The 10901-nt window shown below is 35.2% G+C and overlaps 1 protein-coding gene across 4 annotated transcripts in view; it reads left to right on the top strand.

Moving 5' to 3' along the window:
• LOC106466709 (zinc finger protein 768-like) overlaps positions 1-10901 on the top strand; it is a 72874-nt gene that overhangs the window by 34901 nt on the left and 27072 nt on the right. For 2 of the 4 annotated variants that reach the window (XM_022394783.1, XM_022394784.1), the window contains exon 3: positions 2315-2425. The exons of 1 other annotated variant lie outside the window; for it this stretch is intronic. The gene's annotated coding sequence lies outside the window, so the exon portion shown is untranslated. Of the gene's footprint in view, positions 1-2314; positions 4403-10901 lie in introns of those variants that run through there. One more of the 4 variants, XM_013927007.2, reaches the window with a different exon arrangement.

The raw sequence follows: 10901 nt of genomic DNA on the forward strand, positions 1-10901 counted from the left end.
TTGCCAGCCTATAAAGAAGGTAGTAATGTATGTGTGTGGGTGTGCTTTTCGTCGCCTTAAAGGCAAAGCTATTACAGAATATTAGTAACGATTTGCTGTACGTTTATGCAGTTGCATTTTGGTTTAAATAGTAAACCATTTTTTTTTTAAATCGTGCAGTTCTTTTTTTTTTCCTATTTGCTAGGAACTGTTTAAGGTTTCCATGGTAACGTTATCGTTGCCATAGAAAATGTGACATCAGAGTCGCGGCAAGAAGATAATCTTGTCTCAATGACGTCAGTGCGTAAAGAACGTTATGTATTCGCTTTCCAAGGTGAAAACCTTAAACCGTTATAGGCTGTTGATTAGCTAGCTTATAAAAAAAAAAAGTTTACGCGCACAAAGAGCTTAGTTATATCTGTGGGACTGGACGAAATGCTCTGTAATTTTCAACCCATTAAGCCTTCCATCTTCTCTTGTAACAAACACTTACGTACACTATGCTTTTAAGTAAAAATACAGAAATATTTACACTCTCATCATTGTATGGAAAATGAAACGATTCTTTTACTTTTATGCGCATGAACTTTCCTTGAAATGGTACTTGAGAAAGGATTTGTATACTTTAGTATACAGTTGACATGCTAAGAAGCACAAATATTAAGAATAAGCTGGCCGGATACATGGTTCGCGTCCCGTTGCCGCATGAAAAAAAATGCGTTAAAGCCAAATCCCACTATTCGGTCCAATAAGAATAGTACAATAGTTGGCGGTGGGTGTGTTGACTATCTGCCTTCATTCCATCAGTTTAAAGTTAAAGACGGCTTTGCGCAGAAAGCGCATTGCATAGTTTTGCACAAAAATCTAAAAAAAACAACAACAAAAAACGGCTATTTTTAACCTTCCAAAATTCATTTTAGGTTACGCAGTATATATACTTGTCATTGAAATATGTCTGACAACAGATGTACAACACCCCCACCCACCCACCCACCAGTGGCACAGCGGTATGTCTGCGGACTTACAAAGCTAGAAACCGGGTTTCGATAGCCGTGGTGAGCAGAGCACAGATAGCCCATTGTGTAGCTTTCTGCTTAACTTCAAAAAATAAACAAAGAAATAAAACAGTTTAAAACTATGTGTCACGCGAACAGGTATCCTTCTAGGTTTTAGAACTGGAAAAACTATGTGTCACACGAATAGGTATCCTTCTAGGTTTTAGAACTGAAACATTTTGGATTTATTGAATAATTACCGGGCGTACCACCTGTTCAAGCGCACTGAGTAGACATGGCTACCTCTGAGGTGACATTTGGGAAGGGGGAGGTCGTAAGGGTTTGCGACACATACAGTGACTTTTGTCAAATAATATTGAATAATTGAATAATATTTCATATTTTGGAACACTCTATCGTTGTGTGACGAACAATGCACAGCAAGATTACTATTTAATTCCCTTTTATATGCTATGCTTCTATTCGTGATTACCTTATGAACTATTTAATTACCTTTTATATGCTATGCTTCTATTCGTGATTACCTTGTGAGTAAGCTCCTTCGTTTCATACAATTGTTGTAAATATTTATGAGTAGTTAATTAAAACGCTTTTTTTATGCATTTACAAAATAAATTCGACTTTCCAAGAAGGTGTTTTCATGATACAAATAGATTATTATGAATACTTCCAATCCAGAAAAAGGAGGATATATTTCAGTGTCGTTCTGATAACTTGTTTTGTAGAAGTCGTTAATTCTGAACTGCTCAACTGTTCAATAAAAATTAAAAGAGAAACGTAAACTTGGTCTCTTCATGTGTTAGGCCCGGCATGGCCAGGTGGTTAGGGAGCTCGACCCGCAATCTGAGGGTCACGGGTTCGAATCCCCGTCCCACCAAACATGCTCGCCCTTTCAGCCGTGGAGGCGTTTTTAATGTGACGGTCAATCCCACTATTCGTTGTTAAAAGAGTAGCCCAAGAGTTTGCGGTGGGTGGTGATGACTAGCTGACTTCCCTCTATAGTCTTTCACTGCTAAATTAGGGACGGTGCTAGCGCAGCTAGCCCTCGTGTAGCTTTGCGCGAAATTCAAAAACAAACAAACACATCTATGTGTTATTGAACAGCTGCAGTGCGTATGCACAAGTACATTAGTTCTAAAATCCTGAGAGTCTATTAACGTATCATGGTAAACTTTCATTGTAACGACAATGCTCGAATCCCTGCTGTTATCATAGTTTTATTATTTGACGCCCTTCATGTATTTTTAATGTTTAGTTTTCTGTATAATTGTAATATTTGTGATTACTGTTATGTTAATTGATTTTATCTTTATTCTCAGGTACGTTAAATTGTTGAATTGCTGATGATAAGATACAACTGGATGTGCATCATTCGTCATTTCCTGGGAAGGGAGACGCCTATCACGTGATTTCCGGTGTATAAGCCACTTTTTTCTTTTGTTTTTTTTTCCTACATGAATTCTAGGCAAGATTTGATCCTCAAGAGATAACAGAATGTCTAATGTTTGACGGCCTGAATAGAAAACAACCTTGTAAAAGTGCACATAAATATTAACGACATTGTTCTACTAGTAACAGAGAGCTGAGTGAAACGAAACTGATGATTAGCATTACTTTGGCTTGTAGTCTTTGATAAGAATGAAAAGTTTACCACAGATTAGCCAGTCTTTTTTGCCATTTTGCGTGTAATGTTTCATTCACTTTGGATCACCCTTTTCGTTAAAACTAACAATTGAGCTAATTTCAACAATTTGTCGATCTGGATTTCTTCTCTATAACCGAAAATCTTTTAAGCATGTGATGTAAACTGATAGTAAACTGTCTATCTATATGTCTTTTTTTTTCACTTAATCTAAAAAAAACCAGAAACGCGAGATTTTTCTCTGTAACACACGTCTAATTTGAGTTTGTAATCTGTATATCCACATTTTTAAATGAATCTGATACTTAATCATTAGTTTTAAACAAAAACTGAAAAAAGAAAAAACTTATAATGTTGAGGTCTGTAGAATATTTGAATTTTCTTACATCGTTTGTTGATTGCACTATTTATTTTCTTAAAGTTATTAATAAAATTGTACGAAACTCTAGTATATAATTAGTTTTAAACATAATACATTTGGCTGTTTGCAATAGCAGAAAATTTAACGCGTTAAACTAACAATATGCATATTTTCTGAAGGAAATGTTTTGTTTTTTAAGATGTAAGAAATTAAAAACTTCACTGATTATAAATAGAGGTGTTTGTGCAGAAAACAAATTTATGTTTAAATATGTTAGATACACATGCTTTTAAATCAGAGATGGACACGCGATGCCGCAAGTGACAGACGAGGCAAACACATGGCTGTCCTTTAAAAGTTATCACTTTTGGAGCCTAACGAAAAGTCTGTTTCGAATTTCCGCACATGCACGGAATATTATGAAAATACATGTCGTATTATTAATTGTTTTATTTAAATTGCAATACCTTATAATTGCTTGAACTTCACTTCCCCATTTGGGGCGTTTTTTTTTTTCTGGTTAATCGCCTCCTTACTCGAAATTCAGAACCTAAAATTGATACAATTGCTAAAACGATTGGCCACTCCTGGTTCAAATAACAGACTGTTTAATAGACGTTTTTGATCATGATTTGCTCAGTTGTTTTGAGTTTATTCATTTGTGATTTTTGTCATAATACGTTTTACAGATTGCTTTTGTTGGGGCAAAACTGTAAAAGAAAATAGTTTTTTTTTTTTCGTGCCAAACACTTTGTTTTAGTGCGGTATAAGTTTATTTTACTTTATCTGTATATTCGTATTTTCTCCCCAGTGAGGGATTGTAAGATATAAAAGGTGATAAATTATGCTCAAGTTCTGTACAGTCGGAGTTTATTGTCGACACTAAAGGGAAGACGAATGCTCATTTGTTTTGTTTTTTAATCATTTTATTGTCATTTCTATGTAGGGATATGATCTTCGAGCATCAAATATGAAATGTTAAAGCGGCAAAAACCAATGTTCTTAAGCCTATTTCTTTCTGTTTAAAACGTTGTGTTCGCTAAGGATGAAGAAAGATAAAATGGAGGGAAAGAGTTGTTAGTACAGAGCTACTGAATGGGCTATTTGTACTTTGTCCACCGTGAAGAATCGAACCTCGGATTTTAGCGTTGTAAGCCCGTAAAATTATCGCTAACCCACCAGGGAGACCAAATAGTAGTAGTAGTAGTTGTTTTTTAAATGCAAAGATACACAATAGACTATTCGCACTCTGTCTAACGCGGGGAATTTTAACCTCGGGTTTTAGCGTTGTAAGAAAGAAACAGAAATTGGGATCTTAACTTTTCAGATAGCTTTCTGTGGCCTCTAATGAGTCTTGAACCTGACTATATTGTGGAACGGATTACTTCAACATTAGGCCTATTTAATATGCGTATATGGATAAATGCGCTCTGAATTTGTTTACAGGAGATAAAGATGATGAATATTTCCTGTACATTATTTCCATAGGACGTTTTAATTTTGAGGCACAGTTACGACATAACTTTTTAGTTTTTATAACATTTTGTTGTACTAAATACTCCTATCAATACAAGTATAGTATTGAATACTGTCTATTTATAATATAAGTATGTGAAAATCTTTAGATCACTAACATCCCTCCAGGTGGGGTAGAGACAAACTAATAAACTCTGTTGAGAAATTTCAAGAATTGAAAGATTGAGCTACAACGTTTCTATATTGATGAAACTATCATAATAATGTCGCATCCGATATTTGGATATTAAAGCTAAAATTAGCAAAAATTTGAGCAACGGTGTCTGAAGACATGTGCAGACAATTTTATCACATTATTGAGATCCCTGCTTCAGACAAACGGGCAAAGAAAACAAAGGACTTGCAACGCTAGAAGCTGGATTTCGATACCCACGGTGGGCAGAGCACCGATAGCCCATTGTGCAGCCTTGTGCTTAACTGCAAACAATAAATACGTTGTGAATACTTACGTAATGGTAGGCAGAGAGAATGACACAGCTGTGTTTTCCTCGAAAAGCATACAAAACATAGAAAATCGTAAATGTACTTCCCTCTCTTGATAACTATTGTGTATTTAAGAAAACCTACTCATTTTGACTTCTCAGTTGTGTCATTTTATCGTGAATTCATATTTCTGTGAACATAATAATTTAATTCACATGGTAAGCCTTCGATGTTGCTATCCTTTGTTTAATGTGACGAGTCACAGAAAATTACGCCATTAAGAAACGAGTAGTTTGCTCAATCAAATCATGTTACCAGCCCTAATCAAATCATGTTACCAGTCCTAATCAAATCATGTTACCAGCCCTAATCAAATCTTGTTACCAGCCCTAATCAAATCTTGTTACCAGCCCTAATCAAATCATGTTACCAGCACTAACCAAATCATGTTACCAGCACTAACCAAATCATGTTACCAGCACTAACCAAATCATGTTACCAGCCCTAATCAAATCATGTTACCAGCATTAACCAAATCATGTTACCAGTACTAACCAAATCATGTTACCAGCCCTAATCAAGTCATGTTACCAGCACTAACCAAATCATGTTACCAGCACTAACCAAATCATGTTACCAGCCCTAATCAAATCATGTTACCAGCATTAACCAAATCATGTTACCAGTCCTAATCAAATCATGTTACCAGCCCTAATCAAATCATGTTACCAGCCCTAATCAAATCATGTTACCAGCCCTAATCAAATCATGTTACCAGCCCTAATCAAATCATGTTACCAGTCCTAATCAAATCTTGTTACCAGCCCTAATAAAATCATGTTACCAGTCCTAATAAAATGATGTTACCAGCCCTAATAACATCATGTTACCAGCCCTAATAACATCATGTTACCAGCCCTAATAAAATCATGTTACCAGCCCTAATCAAATCATGCTACCAGCCCTAATCAAATCATGTTACCAGCACTAATCAAATCATGTTACCAGCCCTAATCAAATCATGTTACCAGCACTAACCAAATCATGTTACCAGACTTAATCAAATCTTGTTACCAGCCCAAATCAAATCATGTTACCAGCACTAATCAAATCATGTTACCAGTACTAACCAAATCATGTTACCAGCCCTAATCAAATCATGTTACCAGCACTAATCAAATCATGTTACCAGCACTAATCAAATCATGTTACCAGCCCTAATCAAATCTTAGATTTGATTAGGGCTGGTAACGTTACCAGCCCTAATCAAATCATGTTACCAGCCCTAATCAAATCATGTTACCAGCTGGTAACATGATTTGATTAGGGCTGGTAACATGATTTGATTAGGGCTGGTAACATGATTTGATTAGGGAATAACCAAAACCTTTTTTTACTCGAAACTTTGTATCCAATAATCTCAACTGTGAATAAGGAGGCATAATGAAAAAAATTATCCGGAGCAAACCATTACTACAGAATTGTTTAGCGCTCTTAAGGGTGGTAGTTTTAAGTATTTACATAAATAGCTAAAAACATTTTGAGGTGTTTCGAAATGTTGTATTCGAGAAAAAAAATACTCACAACCATAAACAAAAAACATAATTTTTCACAAAAACACGAAATAGGACTGGTAACATGATTTGATTAGGGCTGGTAACAAGATTTGATTAGGGCTGGTAACAAGATTTGATTAGGGCTGGTAACATGATTTGATTAGTGCTGGTAACATAGTTTGATTAGGGCTGGTAACATGGTTTGATTAGGGCGAGTAACATGATTTGATTAGGGTTAACACCTGTTATTAAGACAAATCTTAACTTTTTATCAATACAGCTGTATAGGAAAAGTGATACCACGAAAGAACGTGTTTGTTTGACAACTTTTTACGAAAATAAGGTTTTCATAATATTTTAAATAATGTTAAAATGAACATTTTGGGGAGAAAGCACTCTCGGCTTTGATATTTAAATTAGCTTCAGTGTTATCTGTTTCTCAATTGTTTCATCGTTTCCATTTCTGCTTCCTTTTCGTCTAAAGTTTTTGCGCATATAAGTTATAATACAGTTATGAGAATAATGACAATGTACGTAGCCTAATCCGAAATAAACATTCATGTTGAATTCTGGATTTCAAAAGCTCCCGGCTTTCTACAGAGCGTTGTTTTGTATCATTATACCTGTGGATTTAGAAAGTCTAATTTCGTTGTGCATGTATATATATATATATATTTTGTCATGTATTTGTAGAAATGCTAAATTTTGTATACCGTTTTTCATAACTACATGTTTTGGTTGGTGTTTTCGAGCCTGAGCGATTGAAGCTTGTATTTCCCACTTACTCACAAATTGCTCAATCGAAATATCTTCGTTCAGTGTATATGTGTAAAGTAAGATGGGGTAGAACCTCGGCTGTCATATGACAGAAGATAACGAAGCCTGTGATCGAGTGCCCACTTTCCACCTGTTGGTTTATTGTCTGTTTGTCCCGATAGGTGGAGCATCTCTGTGATGAGAGCCTCCTCTCTTGCTAAATGTGATGTCGTTGAATTTTTAAAACAGTTGTAAATCGATACCCAATAATGTTATATACGAACTATACTTTGTAATGTTTCTTGTCTCTCTCTGCTCTTAGTTTTAACGAGGCATGATTATAACTGGCTTGAGTTATTTTAGTATGTAAAGTAGATTTTTGCACACACAAAAAATGGTAGAATATTCACGAGTCTCCCTATATTTTATATATGTATTTCGTCCTTTATTTAAGAAAGCTATAATAAGAATGTGAATAAAAAATTCGAAAATACTACAGCATGTTGTACTTTTTTTTGAAGTGTTTGTTATTCATGACCTACTAATAATAACCAAACACGAAACTTGTAAAATTACTGTTCTTAAAAACGGAAATATTTGTATTTCTGACAAGCTGTCTCTATCTCTTCACGTGTATGTAGAACATTCGCAAGAACTTGTGGGCACAAATTTATAAAAACCTATTTACATGTGGTATATTTAAATAGATATGCAAGTAACCTAGACGTGCAACTTTGTAAACATAAGTCTTTTTTTTTTTTCGTGGAATATTGGTCACATACAACACTAAGGTGCAGAGTAAATCAAAAGAACTGAAAAAAAAAAGAAGTAAAAAAATTGATTTAAAGTGAAACTTTATTTATACACTTGGACTCGAAAACATGCCTAGTGGTCAGCTGGATTTTACTGACGAGAAAAAAACATGACGATAATAACGTCTTTAGTAGTCTAGGAACAAATGACGAAAACTCTGGATTGTTTGTAATTAAGCACAAAGCTACACAACGTGCTATCTGTGCTCTTCTCACCACGCAGACATACCGCTGTGCCACTGGGAGCAAAAAAATCACACTACAGAAGAATTGAATAGGATCAACACCAACGGGATTGGAATAGATAGGTCTCCACCTTCATAGAAGTTGAAGTTAAGAACGGACACTTTCGTACGACTTAAACATTAACTAAATATTCAATAATCTAGAAATTTAGGGTGTGTATCTCTAATTAACATATTATATTGGTGTGAACGGACACTTTCATACGACTTAAACATTAACTAAATATTCAATAATCTAGAAATTTAGGGTGTGTATCTCTAATTAACATGTTATACGGGTGTGAACGGACACTTTCATACGACTTAAACATTAACTAAATATTCAATAATCTAGAAATTTAGGGTGTGTATCTCTAATTAACATGTTATACGGGTGTGAACAGACACTTTCGTACGACTTAAACATTAACTAAATATTCAATAATCTAGAAATTTAGGGTGTGTGTGTGTATCTCTAATTAACATATTATATTGGTGTGAAGGGACACTTTCATACGACTTAAACGTTAACTAAATATTCAATAATCTAGAAATTTAAAGTGTGTATCTCTAATTAACATGTTATACGGGTGTGAAGTTATAATGTGAAGGCATCACACTCCCTGTACTTGTAGACACCAGCTTGAATTTCCACCAGTTCAAAATCATAAATTTCACACAACTTCACAAGGTAAGTTAAAATGATTAACTTATAGGAACAACACAAAAACCTAAAAGAAAAACCCAACCAGAAAACAAAGCACGTTAAAAGTACCAGAAGCAACACAAAACTAACAATTAAACAGAATAACCTATCCGCAGTTTGTAATTTTCTTAAATACTTAATTATAGAAGCGGTTAATAAATGTCATCATTGAAGTGTTTTAAACAGTCTTTCAGCAAAATATTCGCTGTATTTAAGAAACATTGCTATTAAATGTCGTCGTGTTTACTTACTTATTTTGTGAACACACTCGCAAGATATCTGTATTTCCTTCGTTAGCTCAATTGCATATTAACGACAGTATTGACTATGACTTCCCTCAAATTGCTCATATAATACAAAAATACAAGATAAAACCATAAATTTAAATCCAGCTTTTACTAGCATTTACATGTGTACAGTTAATGAATTCGGAAGCCTGATTCAATGAATAATAATAAAAAAACAACAACAAAAAACTTGTAAACTTGCCAACTGATTCTTCGATAAAACTGACACCAGGTAGATTTGACAAACATTATTGAATTCTTCAAGCTATGTATTTAAAATTCCGACAGAAACTATTAACGTCATAGAAGTATTCTTTTAGTGCAGCAAGAATAGAATGTTCACAACGAAATAGTCAATCAATAAATTACCCTGAAATGTTCAAAACTAAGCAAGTCATACCTCCTATCTTCGATGGATCAAGAGCAAAGAGTTTAACTCACTTAAAACTGGGGGCTTTTGATCAACTGCTCCATCCCTTCAATCTGAGAAACCTTCAGTGGATCAAAAGCAAAGGGTTTAACTCAATTGAAACTGGGGGCTTTTGATCAACTGCTCCATCCCTTCAATCTGAGAAACCTTCAATGGATCAAAAGCAAAGGGTTTAACTCAATTGAAACTGGGGGCTTTTGATCAACTGCTCCATCCCTTCAATCTGAGAAACCTTCAATGGATCAAGAGCTAAGGGTTTAACTCAGTTGAAACTGGGGGCTTTTGATCAACTGGTCCACCCTTCAACCTGAGAAATGGTACAAATAAAAACTTAACAAATTGTAATAAAAAAACTGTACCACTTGATCGAGTATATAATACTGTATCCTAACAACAGTCAAATTGTAAACAGCCTCAATCATGAGGATCACTTTACGTGAGGTTCCCTGCTGAACAGTATGTGACCTCTAGTCATTCACGTGAGCCAGTGTAATGAAGGCAAAGATATGACAGGCAGAAGAAGAAATACTATTTACATGGCCCGTGAGCACAACTCACTTCATGGTCCTCAGTAGTAAATGTATACCCCAATTACACAGGATAGCGAACAGCGTTCGTGTCGAACGTAAGCATTCATAAACAATTTCTCCTTCAGTTAGTTCTGGAAGATTCGGCTACTTTATAAGTGTTTGATCTTTCTTTTGATCGATCAGCGCATGAAGTACCTTAGAGCTATCACTGCTTATAATACCACAGCATGAAGCGAGGAAACAGAGTTCACTCGGCCATTCAACATCAGACATCCCACAGCAATGCTTGGCCTTGGTATGAGAATGATTTTAATAAAAACAACATTGATGAAATAAAGCCTTTCAACGATTCACATCCATTGGAGAAGGGTATACATGTTCGATGTATTACAATGGTAATTAATTGATTATGTTGGATTGTTTGTTTTTGAATTTCGCGCAACGCTACACGAGGGCTATCTGCGCTAGCCGTCCCTAATGTAGCAGTGTAAGACTAGAGGGAAGGCAGCTAGTCATCAGCACCCACCGCCAACTCTTGGGCTACTCTTTTACCAACGAATAGTGAGATTGACCGTCACATTATAACGCCCCCATGACTGAAAGGGCGAGCATGTTTGGTGTGACTGGTTGGTTGGTTGGTTGG

This window comes from Limulus polyphemus, unplaced genomic scaffold, assembly GCF_000517525.1.
Source record: "Limulus polyphemus unplaced genomic scaffold, Limulus_polyphemus-2.1.2 Scaffold2353, whole genome shotgun sequence".
Taxonomy (NCBI): Eukaryota; Metazoa; Arthropoda; class Merostomata; order Xiphosura; family Limulidae; genus Limulus; species Limulus polyphemus.